This window comes from Phocoena sinus, chromosome 4, assembly GCF_008692025.1.
Source record: "Phocoena sinus isolate mPhoSin1 chromosome 4, mPhoSin1.pri, whole genome shotgun sequence".
Taxonomy (NCBI): Eukaryota; Metazoa; Chordata; class Mammalia; order Artiodactyla; family Phocoenidae; genus Phocoena; species Phocoena sinus.
In genome coordinates this window covers 6,355,066-6,373,919 of record NC_045766.1, presented here as the reverse complement: position 1 = coordinate 6,373,919, position 18,854 = coordinate 6,355,066, and the positions used below count along the sequence as shown (strand labels likewise).

At 42.3% G+C, this 18,854-nt stretch overlaps 1 pseudogene; it reads right to left on the bottom strand.

Moving 5' to 3' along the window:
- The window catches only part of LOC116753168, a 28,063-nt pseudogene extending 9,490 nt beyond the window's left edge, over positions 1-18,573 (bottom strand).
- Between the last annotated feature and the right edge of the window lie 281 nt (positions 18,574-18,854).

The window sequence follows — 18,854 nt, the reverse complement described above, 5'->3', positions numbered from 1 at the left end:
CCAGACCAGGGCTTGAACCCGTGTCCCCTGCATTGGCAGGCAGATTCTCAACCACTGTGCCACCAGGGAAGCCCAGAAAGCTGGGGCCTTTGAAGATGCACACTAGAAAACTTATCCAGTGGTGCAGAATGGTGTCTGAAGGACGTTTGTATGTCTTCATTTAGATTTGAGATAGAAAAAGTCTTTCCTGAAAATTCACAACTATATCCCTATCCTCACCCAGAGTTGGGATTGAAATCTTTCTAGCTGTATGGTTCTGGAAACTTCAAGTCAATAAATTAACGTTAAAGAGCTCCGAGCCTGTGAAAGAGGTAGGCTTTTGGCAAAGTAAATGTAAAACCTCTCAGGAGGAGTACCCTCCATCCAGATAGCATGAGATACCCACCAAGAGAGTCCCAAAGAGTCCTGAAGGGCTCACAATACAAAATTACAAAGCACATAAGGAAACCCGGTACCACCATTGTGAGTCAGCATGGTCAATGAGCAGCAGTAATGTACTCTCAAGAGCTTCAGGTAAGAGAACTACTGAAGAGTAAGGATTAAATAAGGATGCCTAAAATAGTGAGCTTCGAGGACGGCTCCTAGAGCTTTAGGAAGGATGGAGCTGAGACTTACTGAGATGGGAAAGACTTAAGGAGGAAAGGAGATTTTTTTTGGTAGGGGTGGGGGTAGGAATCAGGAGTTTGGATTTTTACATCATAGTTTTGAGATATCTATTAGCTATTCAAGAAATGAGACTTTTACAGGCAGCTAGATCTATCTATCTATCTATCTATCTATCTATCTATCTATCTATCTATCTATCACTTTACCTATCTATCCATCCATCCATTTACCTATCAGCTATCTCTAACTCTTTCTCTATATATATATCCAGACTTCTTAGTATGGAAATTTGGCATATAACTGGCATCTGTTGACTCCTCCCATTACATTTTCTTCCAGTTCCCCACAGGTATCGGGCCCGCTTTTGGCCCTTCGAATGCCAGGGACTCTCAATTGTTGTTGCATATAAAACTACCTGGGGGAGATTTAAAAAATCCTGATGCCTGGGTTGCATCCTATTATATTTATCAGCATGTCTGGGGGGTGGAGCCAGGCATCAGTACTTTAAAAAGACTTGTTTTTTCTCCAGTTTTATTGAGAAATAATGACACACATCACTGCATAAGTTTAAGGTGTACAGCATGATGGCTTGATTTACATATGCTGTAAAATGATTATTGCAATACGTTCATCTAACATCCATCATCTCATATAGATACACTATAAAGAAAAGAAAGAAGAAAAGAAAAAGGGAAAAAAATTCTTGTGGTGAGAATTCCTAGGATTTACTCTCAACAAATATCATGTATATTATACAGCCGTGTTAACCAGAGTCTTCATGTGGTACATTGCATCCTAGTACTTATTTATCTTATAACTGGAGATTTGTACATTTTGACCACCTTCCTCCAATCCTTCCCCCTCTTCCCTCTGCCTCAGGTAACCATATGTCTGATTTTTTTCTACGAGTTTTTTTGTTGTTGTTGTTTGTTTTGTTCTGTTTTTCTTTCTTTCATTTTTAGATTCCACATATAAATGAGATCATACAGTATTTGTCTTTCTCTGACTTATTTCACCTACCATAACAACTTCAAGTTTCATACATGTTGTTACAAATGATAGAATTTCCTCATTTTTTTTATGGCTGAATAACATTCCATTACATATATACCACAACTTTTTTATCCATTCATCCATTGATGGACATCCATTGATGCCCATCCATTGATGGACACTTAGGTTGCTTCCTAAGTATTTTAGCTATTGTAAATAATGCTGCTGTGAATATGGGGGTGCGTATATCTTTTTGATTTAGTGGTTTCATTTCCTTTGGATATAGTCCCAGAAGTGAAACTGCCAGATCATATGGTTGTCCAATTTTTAATTTTTTGAGGAAACTCCATACTGTTTTCCACAGTGGCTGCACCAATTTACATTCCTACCAACAGTGTACAAGGGTTCCCTTTTCTCCACATCCACACCAGCATTTGTTATTTCTTGTCTTTTTGATGATATCTCATTGTGGTTTTAATTTGCATTTCCCAAATGACTAGTGATGTTAAGCGTCTTTTTATGTACCTGTTGGCCTTTTATATACCTCTGGGAAAATGTCTGTTTAGGTTCTTTGCCCATTTTTAATTGTTTTTTTTAAACTATTGAGTTGTATGAGTTCTTTATATATTTTGGATATTAACCCCTTATCAGATATATATCTTTTCCTTCTTTTTCTAATTGTGAAACCAGTACACAAAGAAACATAATTGGAGGAAGGTGGTCAAAAGGTACAGACTTCCAGTTATAAGATAAATAAGCACTAGGATGTCATGTACAGCATGATGACTATGGTTAACACTGCTATATAATATACAGTTAACCCTTGAACAATGCAGGGGTTAGGGGTGCCTACCCCCCCACACAGTGGAAATCTAAATGTAACTTTTGACTCCTTAAAAACTTAATTATAGGACTTCCCTGGTGGTACGGTGGTTAAGAATCTGCCTGCCAAGGCAGCGGACACGGGTTCGATCCCTGGTCTGGGAAGATCCCACATGCTGTGGAGCAACTAAGCTCGTGCACCACAGCTGCAGAGCCTGTGCTCTAGAGCCTGCACGCCACAACTACTGAGGCTGCATGCCACAACTACTGAAGCCCGCACACTTAGAGCCTGTGTTTCACAACAAGAGAAGCCATCACAATGAGAAGCCTGCGCACCACAACGAAGAGTAGCCCCCTCTCTCCACAGCTAGAGAAAGCCCATGAGCAGCAACGAAGACCCAACACAGCCCAAAATAAATAAATAAATAAATTAAAAAATTAACTACTAATAGATTACTATTCACCTGAAGCTTAACCGGTCCCATAAGCAGTTGATTAACACATATTCTGTATTTTATATGTATTATATCCTGTATTCTTATAACAAGGTAAGCTAGAGAAAAGAAAATGTTATTAAGAAAATCATAAGGTAGAGAAAATACCTTTACAGTACTGCACAGTATTTATCGATACTGTTAGGTTTGTGTCTGTCTACAAGATAGATCACCTGTCTGTCAGTACCTACAGCAATATTGTCTTATGTGATGCAATACACTGTAGACTTTATGCTTATGACTAACACTAAACTTCAAAGTGAAAAGGTAATGTGAAAAATAAATTTATGTTTATTTAGAGGTATATCAATTCATGCATTGATATTGAAGCAGTAGCAGCATGACTGCTTTATGGTAGCCTAGTGTAATCAGTTGTTTCACAGTAGCCTCGCCTGTACACTAATGAATGAATCACTGCAAAATTTTTATGGCATACAGTATTATAGTCATATTCATAATATAGCAATGGAAACATTGTTACATTTAAAAAAACCACTTACCTGTGATGATAGGCGGATAATGCAATTTCTCCAATTACAAGAGAGAGACATACTGTATGGTAATGTAATTCTTTTTTTTTTTTTTTGCGGTACGCGGGCCTCTCACTGCTGTGGCCTCTCCCGTTGCGGAGCACAGGCTCCGGACGCGCAGGCTCAGCGGCCATGGCTCACGGGCCCAGCCGCTCCGCGGCATGTGGGATCTTCCCAGACCGGGGCACAAACCCGTGTCCCCTGCATCGGCAGGCGGACTCTCAACCACTGCACCACCAGGGAAGCCCCCTAATTCTTTGAAAGCAAAGTTATAAAACAGTAAGAAAACTAACACATTGTTCATTTTATATTAAATATCACTCACCTTATGCCTATGTAAAGCAGGTTATTCACTTCAAGTCTTGCACATGATATTCTACATGTTTATTTTTGTATATTTATTGAAAAATATCTGCTTGTAAGTGGATCATACAGTTCAAACCCATGTCGGTCACAGGTCAACTGTCCAGGGAAGTTAAATGAGTAGATCCTAAGAGTTCTCATCACAAGGAAAAAATCTTTCTTGTCTTTTTTTGCTTTCCCTTAAAATAATTTGTTTTTTATTGGAGTATAGCTTGTTTACAATGTTCTGTTAGTTTCTGCTGTACAGCAAAGTGAATCAGTTATACAGGTAGATGTATCCACTCTTATTTAGATTCTTTTCCCATATAGGTCATTACAGAGTATTGAGTAGAGTGCTCTGTGCTATACAGTAGGTATCTATTAGTTATCTGTCTTATATACAGTAGCATGTATATGTCAATACCACTGGGCATATTCTGGAGAAAACCATAATTCAAAAAGATACATGCACCCCAATGGTCATAGCAGCATTATTTACAATAGCCAGGACATGGAAGCAACCTAAGTGTCTGTTGACAGAGGAATGGATAAAGAAGATGTGGTACATATATACTGTGGAATACTACTCAGCCATAAAAAAGAATGAAATAATGCCATTTGCAGCAACATGGATGAACCTAGAGATTATCACACTAAGTGAAGTAAGTCAGACAGAGAAAGACAAATATCATATTATATTGCTTATTTGTGGAATCTAAAAAAAATAGTACAAATGAATTTATTTGCTTTCCCTTTTTATTGTATCAGTATGAGATGATGGATGCTAACTAAACTTGTTGTGGTGACTATTTTACAATATGTGTAAGTCAAACCATTATGCTGTACACCTTAAACTTATACAGTGATGTATATCAATAATATTTCGATATAGCTGGAAAGCAAAGTACGTAGAAAGCATGAAGTATTTGTCATCCTGTCACTCAGAAAAAAAAATCAACCTTTTGGCTTACACTTTTCTAGTGTTTATACGGAAATAATACGACTACACAGTGTCTTATAAAACTCCCAGGATCTGTCCTCCTCATCCATTTCTGACATGTTTTCTGCTCTTTGTTCTTCCAGCATGAGCGCCCCCTGGCCCCATTGCTGTCACTTACGCGCTCCAGGCACACTGTATCTTCAGGCCCTTGTCCTGGCTCTTTCCCAAGTGCGACTGATTTCCGAGAGACACCAGTGAGCAGCAGCTGGAAGCGAGACCTTAGTTCCCTGACCCGGGATTGAACCCTGGTCGTGGCAGCGACGGTGCCCAATCCTAACCGCGGGACAACGAGGGCCAGTGGCTAGTCTGAGCTCCTGTCCTTGTCTGCCTTGAAAATAAGAATTCTGACAAGGAGACGGAAGGTAGAGAGGAACAAAAGGTGTTTATTACAAAAGCAGTGTACCTGCCGACAGATGCACAGGTGAGCTCGGAGAAAAGTCGCGCCTTTGGGAAGTTTAAATCATTTATAGAGGGGTAGTCTTCCCGGTCTTTGTTTCCATCTGGCTAATCGTCTTGCTTTGTTCTTTGACTCAGCCCCCTCCCCCATTGGACCCCCGAGGAGCCTTTCTGTGCATGTGCAGTCAAGGCCTCCCTGGCCCCAAGGATGAGAAATACGTGATGTCTTGATCTTTTACCCAAGCAGGGTTTAGCTCCTCTCTGCCCCTGCCATGATTGTTATTTTAAAGTGTTCACTGGAGACAAAGTCCAGCTATTTACCTTGTTCCTGTTGTTATTTCTATCTCGAAGTGTAAACAGGGGGCTGGTTGTAAACGTCTAGCCTGGAGCCCATCTATCTCCTGCCTTAGGACCATCTCCCTAAATACCCCTCACCTTCTAGTCTTTGCTCAGATCTCACATTCTCAAAATAGCCCAGCCTGACAGCCTTATTTAGATCCAAAACCCACTCCACATTTCCTTAAACCCACCACTTCTGGGCCTCCTTAGTCTGCCCCACTCTGCTTTCCTTCACAGAATTCAGGATTTTCTAACATACTGGAGAACATACTTATTTAATTCCATCTATTGTTTATTGCCAGGTTGCTTCCCCCAGACCCCCTTCTAGAATGTAACTCTTTAAGGCCAAAGGATCTTTGTGAGTATAACAGTGATTGGCAGCTGGTAGATGGGCAATACACATTTGTTGAAGGGATGAATGAATAGATAACTGTAACTAAAAGTCACACACTGTGACATGCTGTTTTGTAGCCTTAGTGATAGACTTAGTTTTAAACTTAGCCATATATTGCATCCATCTCGTCCCATAAATCAGTATTCTTTGACATGGCTATATCCCTGAAAGGTCTCATGATTTATTTCAAACTGTTTCTGTTTGCTTTGTTAAGTACAAACATCAGTAAAGATTTGAAGCAAGGCTAGGGAAGAGCTGACCACACTCCATTCATTACATGTATTCATATTTATTTGTTGAATAAATGAATATATATTTTATTGTATAAATATGAAATATTTTAATAAATATTATACTTTATATGCTTCAAATCATAGGCCATACCTATTCATTATTATATATATTGGTATATATACATCTTATGAAAAACTGGTAGTGGAGAAGCTGAGGGAATAAAGAATTGAATTATATATTGAAATAATATTCTTGCAGGTAGGAGATATATGGGACTTAACTTTTTTCTCAACAGTCATTGGCTATAGCAGAAGCTCTCTCCAGCTCTGATTGGGGTTATCCCTTTCTCACTGAAGTGGAGGTGTCTGTGACAGCAGCTGCCCCTCTCCCGTAGGAGAGCAAAGCCAGCAGCTTCCCTTCCCCCTGCCTCTGCCCCCGTTTCCATGGGTGGCCGGTCCTCTGGTGGAAGACAAAATGACTCCAGACTAAAATGCACATTTTATTCTTAGATATCATTTTCAGATTTGGGGGGAAATGGTGTGTCACGGGGAAGAAAGAAGCAAAGACTCTTGTGATTAATGGAGGGAATTCCATTTTGCCTCTGGTCTCTTCCTTTGTTCCTGGGTTAGGCTTATTCTCCCCTCTCCATTGTTCTGCTGCGGACTGTTGCGATTGTGTGACCTCCTATGGCTTTTTCATCTATTTGCCAGTGTGGTTCACTCATTCCAAACAACAGCAGAGACATAAGGAACTGTAACTCAGACTGGAAAAATGGCCAGCCTTTCTTATTGTTCTTCTTTGGCATTTGTGTTGTTTTTAATAACTCTTTCTTGCTAATTATCCTGGTGACATTCCTCTGAAGCTACAAAAACTTGCCATGGGGCCCCAAACCCCTCTCAACCTTCTGCTGCTTCTTTTTTTTTGGCCACACCGTGTGGTTTGTGGGATCTTAGTTCCCTGACCAGGGATCAAACCCGTGCCTCCTGCAGTGGAAGCGTAGAGTCCTAACCACTGGACTATCAGGGAAGTCCCTCAACCTTCTTATTGACGGTGATAGTATGCTCTCAAAGGGAGAGCAGGCAGGCTCAAGTGAGTAGCTGCTCTGAGTTTCTTTGTCAAGCTGGTTATGTGGGGGGCAGAAATGAAGGGACAGAACATTCATTGGGGAGGGAGGAGTTTGGGGGTCGTATTCCCTGATTTTCATGCCAGTTCCACCTTCCCGAGGGGAGGAGGGATTTGTGTCCTCATTTAGCCTTGATGGGAAGTTTCACAGCAGTGGTGCATGATGGGAACTTCTTATCTGCAAGGCTAATTTTATTGTAATGAGGGCATAGTGAGCAAAAGGTTACATTCAGATGCTGGAGATTCCTGCCTTTTCCCACCTTCCTTTGCCTCCAGGACACTTATCACCCCCAAATGTGTGGTTTCCTGTCAGTCTGGAGGTTCCTGCTTTCCTCTGTCTGCCCAAGGACCCCTGTTGTTGACAAGATATGTGGTTTCCTGACACCTGGCCCATTCCCCGCTTTCTCTACTTGTATCTAGCTACCTGCCTGCTGTAACATTCCGCACCCCCCCCCCCCCCGCCACCAAGGAGTCTGGACCCTTAAAATATTTTAAAGGCAGGGGTAAGACGGGAATAAAGACACAAACCTACTAGAGAATGGACTTGAGGATATGGGGAGGGGGAAGGGTAAGCTGTGACAAAGTGAGAGAGTGGCATGGACATATATACACTACCAAACGTAAAATAGGTAGCAAGTGGGAAGCAGCCGCATAGCACAGGGAGATCAGCTAGGTGGTTTGTGACCACCTAGAGGGGTGGGATATGGAGGGTGGGAGGGAGACGTAAGAGGGAGGGGACATGGGGATATATGTATACATAGAGCTGATTCACTTTGTTATACAGCAGAAACTAACACACTGTTGTAAAGCAATTATACTCCAATAAAGATGTTAAAAAAATATATTTTAAGGGTCAAGGGTCAATAGTCCCTCTTCTGTAAGTGCTTCCAGCTGAGCATGGGCATTGTCCTTACCTGAGGGTCCAGATCTCTTTGCTTTTCTGTCAGAGAGAGGGTTCTCGGGATTGTTTATAGTGGCGGAGGTGGTTAGTGGGGAGTAGAAGGAAGCAGCAACCTTGTCCAGTGGGTGTTGATGGTCCCCATCCTCAGGTGGGATGTGTTGAAATCCTGATGCATCGTCATCTAAAGATGGAGATTTTTGAAGCCATGGTGTTTTTTTTTTCTCCTTTGGCACCTCAAGTTTTGATACAGCAGCTGTAACAGGGAGGAACTGGAGTACATCTGAATATAGTTATTAGTTATATTAAACATTAGTTTGGAATATTGTCTACTCCCTGCGTTGGCTTTCTCTTGGTATTGTTAACCATTATCATGTTTTTATTGTGAGTTTTAGTTTTGTTTATTCCAGTCACTAGATTCTTCCACCAGATAGTGACATTCCCCGCTGTTGGATATTGGAAGTCTGGTTGGTGTCTGTCACCCACCTGTGATTACTAAAAATTAGACTGTGATTGTAGTATGTTTCATTAAGCCATCTTAATTTTTGTCCCTGGATGTTAATACCAGAAAAACAGAGGCTAGCTTTGCCTAAAAGCTGAAATACTCTTTCCTCTGATTTGGAGGCGGGTGTCTGTTCCAGAGAATTTGGCCCCCAGTTGGTTCCTGCCCCAGTCCTTCCTTCCTTACTGGGTGGTAAATGAGAACCCAGCATATTTTGCTGTTACCCCATCAGGTCGCCCAAGGAAGCGGGGAGTCCTAAAAGATGTAGGTCCTCTGGGGAGGTGCGGTTGCCAGGGCAGATCCAACAGTCAGATGAGTTGGTCACTTTAGCAATGGCATTCATGGAGTTGGACAGAGCAGCGGTCCCCAACCCTTTTGACACCAGGGACCGGCTTCGTGGAAGACAGTTTTTTCACGGACTGGGAGGTGGGGGGATGGTTTCGGGATGATTCAAGTGCATTACATTTATTGTGCAGTTTATTTCTATTATTATTACATCGTAAAATATAATGAAATAATTACACAACTCACCATAATGCTGACAGGAGGTGGAGCTCAGGCGGTGCTGCGAGCGATGGGGAGCGGCTGTAAATACAGATGAAGTTTCACTCGCTCACCCGCCGCTCACCTCCTGCTGTTGGGGACCCCTGGCGTAGTGGATGTTTGTCAACTGGAGCTGTGCTGATGTGAACAACAAGAAGGACCCTTAGTATGGGTGTGGTTAAAGGAGACGTGACTTCTATGAGAAGCAGAAGAGCAGAGAAATGGAGAGTTTACTGGAAATAGAGGGTATTGATGCCTGGAAGGGAGATTATTAGCCTCCTTTAAGTGATTTTTATAGGGGTGACAAATTTTGTTTTCCTGGGATTCCCTGACCCCAGACCTGTGGATCTATAAGTTTTTTAATTTCTGGGGGAATATTTTGTGTCCTGTATAATACATAGAGCAGACAAAAATATTCCCTGGTTTTGGTTTTCAGGGAGAGTAAGAGTTGCCCCCCAAGGCTGGGAGAAAATCTCTTTCCAATAATGGGCTGGGGCATTAGGCATGACAAGAAACTCGTGAGTTATAAGTGTCTTTCCCCAGGTGCAGGTTAGAGGGGTGGTGAAATGTTTTACCTTTGGTTTTCCTTCTACCCCAACAATAGAGCAGATTTCAGGGGCCCAGCATGAGAAGGCAGGACAGAGTAAATGGCTCCCATGTCCACTAGAAACTGGACAAGTTTACCTGCCACGTCAATGGTCACCCGTGGTTCCTCCTGTGTGATGATGACTGTCTTCTCGGGAGCCTTGGGAGGTCTCAGGTCCCCCAGTCAACCATTGCCATGACTGGCGTCGGGGACCTTCCTCACTCCCTTCGGAGCTGGGGGCATTCCCTCCTTCAGTGGCCCATCTTCTTGCAGAGTGGGCATGGCTTCTTGGGTGTAGGCTTGTTGCAGGAAGCGGGACCCTTCCAGGGCCCGAGAGCGGGCTCTTCTCTAACACTTGGAAATGAATTGTCTGAGGAGACACATGTGCTGACAAAGCAGGAGATGTTATTGGGAAGGGGGACCCAAGCAGAGAGCAGTAGGGTAAGGGAACGCAGGAGAACTACTCTGCCACGTGGCTCACAGTCTCGGGTTTTATGGTGATGGGGTTAGTTTCTGGGTTGTCTCTGGCCAATCATTCAGACTCAGGGTCCTTCCTGGTGATGTGCGCATTGCTCAGCCAAGATGGATTCCAGCAAGGAGGATTCTGGGAGGTTGGTAGGACATACGGACTTATGGACTGGTGTCTCCTCTCTCCTTTTGACCTTTGCCAAATTCTTCCGGTTGGTGGTGGCTTGTTAGTTCCGTGTTCCTTACCAGGATTTCCTGTCGTAAAATAACATGCAGATGATTACTGTGGTGCCTGGCCAGGGTGGACGGTTTCAGTCAGTGGTTTCCCTAACAGGCTGGGACCTGCGTCCTGAGCATTCCTTGCTCCAGTATTTGGGGCTCCCACAGCTAAAACAGGCTCCCTTTCCTGGCGGGGGTCTTCAGAGAGTACTTTTGCAGTGACCGGGAGGTGAATTTTTTTTTTTAAAAACATCTTTATTGGAGTATAATTACTTTACAATGGTGTGTTAGTTTCTGCTTTATAACAAAGTGAATCAGTTATACATATACATATATCCGTATATCTCTTCCCTCTTGTGTCTCCCTCCCTATACCACCCCTCTAGGTGGTCACAAAGCATCAAGCTGATCTCCCTGTGCTATGCGGCTGCTTCCCATTAGCTATCTATTTTACATATGGAAGTGTATACATGTCCGTGCCACTCTCTCACTTTGTCCCAGCTTACCCTTACCCCTCTTCTTATCCTCAAGTCCATTCTCTAGTAGGTCTGCATCTTTATTCCCGTCTTGCCCAGGTTCTTCATGACAATTTTTTTCTTTCTTTTAGATTCCATATATAAGTGTTAGCATACAATATTTGTTTTTCTCTTTCTGACTTACTTCACTCTGTATGACAGACTCTAGGCCCATCCACCTCACTACAAATAACTCAATTTTGTTTCCTTTTATGGCTGAATAATATTCCATTGTATATATGTGCCACATCTTCTTTATCCATTCATCTGTTGATGGACACTTAGGTTGCTTCCATGTCCTGGCTATTGTAAATAGTACTGCAATGAACATTGTGTTAGATGACTTTTTTTTCTTTTTTTTGCGGAATGCGGGCCTCTCACTGTTGTGGCCTCTCCCATTGCGGAGCACAGGCTCCAGACGCACAGGCTCAGCGGCCATGGCTCACAGGCCCAGCCGCTCCGTGGTGGGATCTTCCCGGACCAGGGCATGAACCCGTGTCCCCTGCATCGGCAGGTGGATTCTCAACCACTGCACCACCAGGGAAGCCCATGACTGTTTTTGAATTATGGTTTTCTCAGGGTATATGCCCAGTAGTGGGATTGCTGGGTCATATGGTAGTTTTATTTTTAGTTTTTTAAGGCACCTTCATACTGTTCTCCATAGTGTCTGTATCAATTTACATTCCCACCAACAGTGTAAGAGGGTTCCCTTTTCTCCACACCCTCTCCAGCATTTACTGTTTGTAGATATTTTGATGATGGCCATTCTGAGCGGTGTGAGATGCTATCTCATGGTAGTTTTGCTTTGCATTTCTCTAATGATTAATGATGTTGAGCATTCTTTCATGTGTTTGTTGGCAAGCTGTATATCTTCTTTGGGGAAATGTCTGTTTAGGTCTTCTGCCCATTTTTGGATTGGGTTGTTTGTTTTCTTGATATTGAGCTGCATGAGCTGCTTGTAAATTTTGGAGATTAATCCTTTGTCAGTTGCTTCATTTGCAAATATTTTCTCCCATTCTGAGCGTTGTCTTTTTGTCTTATTTATGGTTTCCTTTGCTGTGCAAAAGCTTTTAAGTTTCATTAGGTGCCATGTGTTTAATTTTTTTATTTCCCTTCCTCTAGGAGGTGGGTCAAAAAGGATCTTGCTGTGATTTAAGTCATAGAGTGTCCTGTCTATGTTTTCCTCTAAGATTTTGAGAGTGTCTGGCCTTAAATTTAGGTCTTTAATCCATATCGAGTTTATTTTTGTATATGGTGTTAGGAAGTGTTCTAATTTCACTCTTTACATGTAGCTGTTCAGTTTTCCCAGCATCACTTATTGAAGAGGCTGTCTTTTCTCCACTGTACATTTTTGCCTCCTTTATCGAAGATAAGGAGACCATATGTGTGTGGATTTATCTCTGGGCTTTCTATCCTGTTCCATTGATCTATATTTCTGTTTTTCTGCAAGTACCATACTGTCTTGATTACTGTTGCTTTGTAGTATAGTCTGAAGTCTGGGAGCCTGATTCCTCCAGCTCCGTTTTTCTCTCTCGATTGCTCTGGCTCTTCGGGGTCTTTTGTGTTTCCATACAAATTGGGAAATTTTTTGTTCTAGTTCTGTGAAAAATGCCAGTGGTAGTTTGATAGGGATTTCATTGAATCTGTAGATTGCTTTGGGTACTATAGCCTTTTTCACAATGTTAATTCTTCCAATCCAAGAACACAGTGTATCTCTCCATCTATTTGTATCATCTTTAATTTCTTTCATCAGTGGCTTATAATTTTCTGCATACAGGTCTTTTGTCGCCTTAGGTAGGTTTATTCCTAGATATTTTATTCTTTTTGTTGCAATGATAAATGGGAGTGTTTTCTTAATTTCACTTTCAGATTTTTCATCATTAGTGTATAGGAATGCCAGAGATTTCTGTGCATTAATTTTGTATCCTGCTACTTTACCAAATTCATTGATTTGCTCTAGTAGTTTTCTGGTAGCATCTTTAGGATTCTCTGTGTACAGTATCATGTCATTTGCAAACAGTGAACGCTTTCCTCCTTCTTTTCCAATTTGGATTCCTTTTAATTCTTTTTCTTCTCTGATTGCTGTGGCTAAAATTTCCAATACTATGGTGAATAATGGTGGTGAGAGTGGGCAACCTTGTCTTGTTCCTGAGCTTAGTGGAAATGCTTTCAGTTTTTCACCATTGAGGATGATGTTGGCTGTGGGTTTGTCATGTATGGCCTTTATTACGTCGAGGTAAGTTCCCTCTATGCCTGCTCTCTGGAGGGTTTTTATCATAAATGGGTGTTCAATTTTGTCAAAAGCTTTCTCTGCATCTATTGAGATGATCATATGGTTTTCCTTCTTCAATTTGTTAATATGGTCTATCACATTGATTGATATGCATATATTGAAGAATTCTTGCATTCCTGGGATGAACCCCACTTGATCATGGTGTATGATCCTTTTAATGTGCTGTTGGATTCTGTTTGCTAGTATTTTGTTGAAGATTTTTGCATCTATGTTCGTCAGTGATATTGGCCTGTAGTTTTCTTTCTTTGTGACATCCTTGTCTGGTTTTGGTATCAGGGTGATGGTGACCTCGTACAATGAGTTTGGGAGTGTTCCTTCCTCTGCTATATTTTGGAGGAGTGTGAGAAGGGTAGGTGCTAGCTCTTCTCTAAATGTCTGATAGAATTTGCCTGTGAAGCCATCTGGTCCTGGGCTTTTGTTTGTTGGAAGATTTTTAATCACTGTTTAAATTTCAGTGCTTGTGATTGGTCTGTTCATATTTTGTTTTTCTTCCCGGTTCAGTCTTGGAAGGTTGTGCATTTCTACGAATTTGTCCATTTCTTCCAGGTTGTCCATTTTACTCACATATAATTGCTTGTAGTAATCTCTCATGATCCTTTGTATTTCTGCAGTGTCAGTTGTTACTTCTCCTTTTTCGTTTCTAATTCTATTGATTTGAGTCTTCCCCCTTTTTTTCTTGATGAGTCTGGCTAATGGTTTATCAATTTTGTTTATATTCTCAAAGAACCAGCTTTTAGTTTTATTGATCTCTGCTATCATTTCCTTCATTTCTTTTTCATTTATTTCTGATCTGATCTTTATGATTTCTTTCCTTCTGCTAACTTTGTGGTTTTTTGTTCTTCATCCTCTAACTGCTTTAGGTATAAGTTTAGGTTGTTTATTTGAGATGTTTCTTGTTTCTTAAGGTAGGATTGTATTGCTGTAAACGTCCCTCTTAGGACTACTTTTGCTTCATCCCATAGATTGTGGGTCATTGTGTTTTCATTGTCATTTTTTTCTAGGTATTTTTTGATTTCCTCTTTGATTTATTCAGTGATCTCTTGCTTATTAAGTAGTGTATTGTTTAGCCTCCATGTGCTTGTACTTTTTCAGATTTTTTCCAGTAATTGATATCTAGCCTCATAGTTTTGTGGTCGGAAAATATACTTGATACGATTTCAATTTTCTTAAATTTACCAAGGCTTGATTTGTGACCCATGAGATGATCTGTCCTGGAGAATGTTCCATGAGCACTTGAGAAGAAAGTGTATTGTGTTGTTTTTGGATGGAATGCCCTGTAAATATCAATTAAGTCCATCTTGTTTAATGTATCATTTAAAGCTTGTGTTTCCTTATTTATTTTCATTTTGGGTGATCTGTCCATTGGTGAAAGTGGGGTGTTAAAGTCCCCTACTATGATTGTGTTACTGTCGATTTCCCCTTTTATGGCTGTTAGTATTTGCCTTATGTATTGAGGTGCTCCTATTTTGGGTGCATAAATATTTACAATTATTATATCTTCTTCTTGGTTTGATCCATTGATCATTATGTAGTGACCTTCTTTGTCTCTTGTTTTAAAGTCTATTTTGTCTGATATAAGAATTGCTACTCCAGCTTTCCTTTGATTTCCATTTGCATGGAATATCTTTTTCCATCCCCTCACTTTCAGTCTGTATGTTTCCCTAGGTCTGAGGTGGGTGTCTTGTAGACAGCATATATACAGGTCTTGTTTTTGTATCCATTCAGCCAGTCTATGTTTTTTGGTTGGAGCATTTAATCCATTTACATTTAAGGTAATTATCGATATGTATGTTCCTGTTCCCATTTTCTTAAGTGCTTTGGGTTTGTTATTGTAGGTCTTTTCCTTCTCTTGTGTTTCCTGCCTAGAGAAGTTCCTGTGGCATTTGTTGTAAAGCTGGTTTGGTGGTGCTGAATTCTCTCAGCTTTTGCTTGTCTGTAAAGATTTTACTTTCTCCATCAAATCTGAATGAGATCTTCGCTGGGTAGAGTAACCTTGGTTATAAGTTTTCCCCCTTCATCATGTTAAATGTGTCCTGGCACTCCCTTCTGGCTTGCAGAATTTCTTCTGAAAGATCAGCTGTCAACATTATGGGGATTCCCTTGTATATTATTTGTTGTTTTTCCCGTGCCGCTTTTAATATTTTTTCTATGTAATTATTATTTTTTAAATTAATTAATTAATTAATTAATTTTTCGCTATGTTGGGTCTGCGTTTCTGTGTGAGGGTTTTCTCCATCTGTGGCAAGCGGGAGCCACTATTCATTGTGGTGCATGTGCCTCTCACTGTTGTGGCCTCTCCCATTGTGGAGCACAGGCTCCAGATGTGCAGGCTCAGTAGTTGTGGCTCACGGGCTTAGCTGCTCCGCAGTATGTGGGATCTTCCCATACCATGGCTCAAACCTATGTCCCCTGCATTGGCAGGCAGATTCTTAACCATTGCACCACCAGGGAAGCTCTGTAATTAACTTTTGATAGTTTGATTAATATGTGTCTTGGCGTGTTTCTCCTTGGATTTATCCTGTATGGGACTCTCTGTGCTTCCTGGACTTAATTAATTATTTCCTTTCCCGTATTTGGGGAGTTTTCAACTATAATCTCTTCAAATATTTTCTCAGTCCCTTTCTTTTTCTCTTCTTCTTCTGGAATCCCTATAATTCGAATGTTGGTGTGTTTAATGTTGTCCCAGAGGTCTCTGAGCCTGTCCTCAATTCTTTCATTCTATTTTCTTTATTCTGCTCTGCAGTAGTCATTTCCACTATTTTATCTTCCAGGTCACTTATCCGTTCTTCTGCCTCAGTTATTCTGCTATTGATCCCTCCTAGAGAATTTTAAATTTCATTTATTGTGTGTTCATCACTGTTTGTTTGCTCTTTAGTTCTTCTAGGTCCTTGTTCAACATTTCTTGTGTTTTCTCCATTCTATTTCCAAGATTTTTGTTCATCTTTACTATAATTATTCTGAATTCTTTTTCAGGTAGACTGCCTATTTCCTCCTAATTTGTTAGGTCTGGTGGGTTTTTATCTTACTCCTTCATCTACTGTGTGTTTCTCTGTCTTCTCATTTTGCTTAACTTACTGTGTTTGGGTTCTCCTTTTCTCAGGCTGCAGGGTCGTAGGTCCTGTTGTTTTTGGTGTCTGCCCCCAGTGGTTAAGTTTGGTTCAGTGGGTTGTGTAGGCTGCCTAGTGGAGGGGACTAGTGTCTGTGTTCTGGTGAATGAGGCTGGATGTTGTCTTTGTGGTGGGCAGGTCCATGTCTGGTGGTGTGTTTTGGAGTGTCAGTTGCCTTATTATGATTTTAGGCAGGCTCTCTGCTAATGGGTGGGGTTGTGTTCCTGTCTTGCTAGTTGTTTGGCGTAGGGTATCCAGCACTGTAGCTTGCTGGTCGTTGAGTGGAGCTGGGTGTTGGTGTTGAGATGGAGGTCTCTGGGAGATTTTCGCCATTTGATATTATGTGGACCTGGGATTTCTCTTGTGGAATAATGTCCTTAACTTGTCTCTCCCACCTCAGAGGCACAGCCCTGACACCTGTCTGGAGCACCAAGAGCCTGTCCTCCACACAGCTCTGAATAAAAGGAATAAAAAAAAGGAAAGAAAGAAGATAAAATAAAGTAAAATTAAATTAAATAGTTATTAAAATAAAAGTAAAAAATCATTTTTAAAAAAAGTTTTTTTAAAGTAATAAAAAAGAAAGAAAGAAAGAAGAGAGCAACCAAACCGAATAAGAAATCCACCAATGATAGGAAGCGCTATAAATCATACTAAACAAACAAACAACAAAACAAACGGACAGACAGAACCCTAGGACAAATGGTATCAGCAAAGCTATACAGACAAAATTAAACACAGAAGCATACACATACACATTCACAAAAAGAGAAAAAGGGAAAAATATATGTATATCGTTGTTCCCAAAGTCCGCCTCCTCAATTTGGGATGATTCGTTGTCTATTCATGTATTCCACAGATGCAGGGTACATCAAGTTGATTGTGGAGCTTTAATCCGCTGCTCCTGAGGCTGCTGGGAGAAATTTCCCTTTCTCTTCTTTTTTCGCACAGCTCCCGAGGCTCAGCTTTGGATTTGGCCCCGCCTCTGCGTGTAGATCGCCGAAGGGCGTCTGTTCTTCGCTCAGACAGGCAGGGGTTAAAGGAGCAGCTGATTCGGGGGCTCTGGCTCACTCAGGCTGGGGGGAGGGAGGGGCACAGAGTGCGGGGCGAGCCTGCGGCGGCAGAGGCCAGTGTGACGTTGCACCAGCCTGAGGCGCGCCGTGCATTCTCCCAGGGAAGTTGTCCCTGGATCACGGGGCCCTGGCAGTGACAGGCTGTACAGGCTCCCTGGAAGGGAGGTGTGGATAGTGACCTGTGCTCGCACACAGGCTACTTGGTGGCTGCAGCAGCGGCCTTAGTGTCTCATGCCCGTCTCCGGGGTGCGCGCTTTTAGCCGCGGCTCACGCCCGTCTCTGGAGCTCCTTTAAGCAGCGCTCTTAATCCCCTTTCCTCACGCACCCGGAAACAAAGAGGGAAGAAAAAGTCTCTTGCCTCCTCGGCAGCTCCAGACTTTTTCCCAGACTCCCTCCCGGCTAGCCGTGGTGCACTAGCCCCCTGCAGGCTGTGTTCACACCGCCAACCCCAGTCCTCTCCCTGCGCTCCGACCGAAGCCCGAGCCTCAGCTCCCAGCCCCGCCCGACCCGGCGGTGAGCAGACAAGCCTCTCGGGCTGGTGAGTGCCGGTCGGCCCTGAACCTCTGTGCGGGAATCTTCCCCCTTTGCCCACCGCACCCCTGTGGCTGCGCTCTCCTCCACGGCTCCAAAGCTGCCCCCCTCCGCCACCCGCAGTCTCTGCCCGCGAAGGGGCTTCTAGTGTGTGGCAACCTTTCCTCCTTCACAGCTCCCTCCCACTGGTGCAGGTCCGTCCCTATTCTTTTGTCTCTGTTTATTCTTTTTCCTTTTGCTGTACCCAGGTACGTGGGGAGTTTCTTGCCTTTTGGGAGGTCTGAGGTCTTCTGCCAGCGTTCAGTAGGTGTTCTGTAGGAGTTGTTCCACGTGTAGCTGTATTTCTGGTGTATCTGTGGGGAGGAAGGTGAGCTCAGCATCTTACTCTTCCGCCGTCTTAAAGCTCCTCCTCCCAGGAGCTGTTTTAGGTCTTGTCATGATGGCTGCCAGAAGCCTGGCTTTCCGTCTTTGCTTTCTTAAGTCACGCTGTTCCTTCCTCTCCTCTTCAGCCTGGTCTCTATTGTTAAAGACTGTATCAGTAAGAAGGTTGAGGGGGTCTTGCAGGCCCATGACAAGATTTGAAGCTTCCGGTGATGTCAGGGGCAGACCGGTTAATGAAGTGAGTTAGAAATACAGTGTGTCCCTCTAAAATGTTTAGGTCTGCATTCATATACTTTCTGAGGGCATCTACCATGAGCCTGAATAGGGCTGGATTTTCATTTTGGCCTTGGGTGATCTCTTTATCCTTATTATCGTTAACGGGTTTAATTATGCATCATTTCATCCCTTCAATGAGGCAAAGGATCATGTGACCCCTACTAGTGATATCTGGTTGGCTTGGCTGTTAGTGC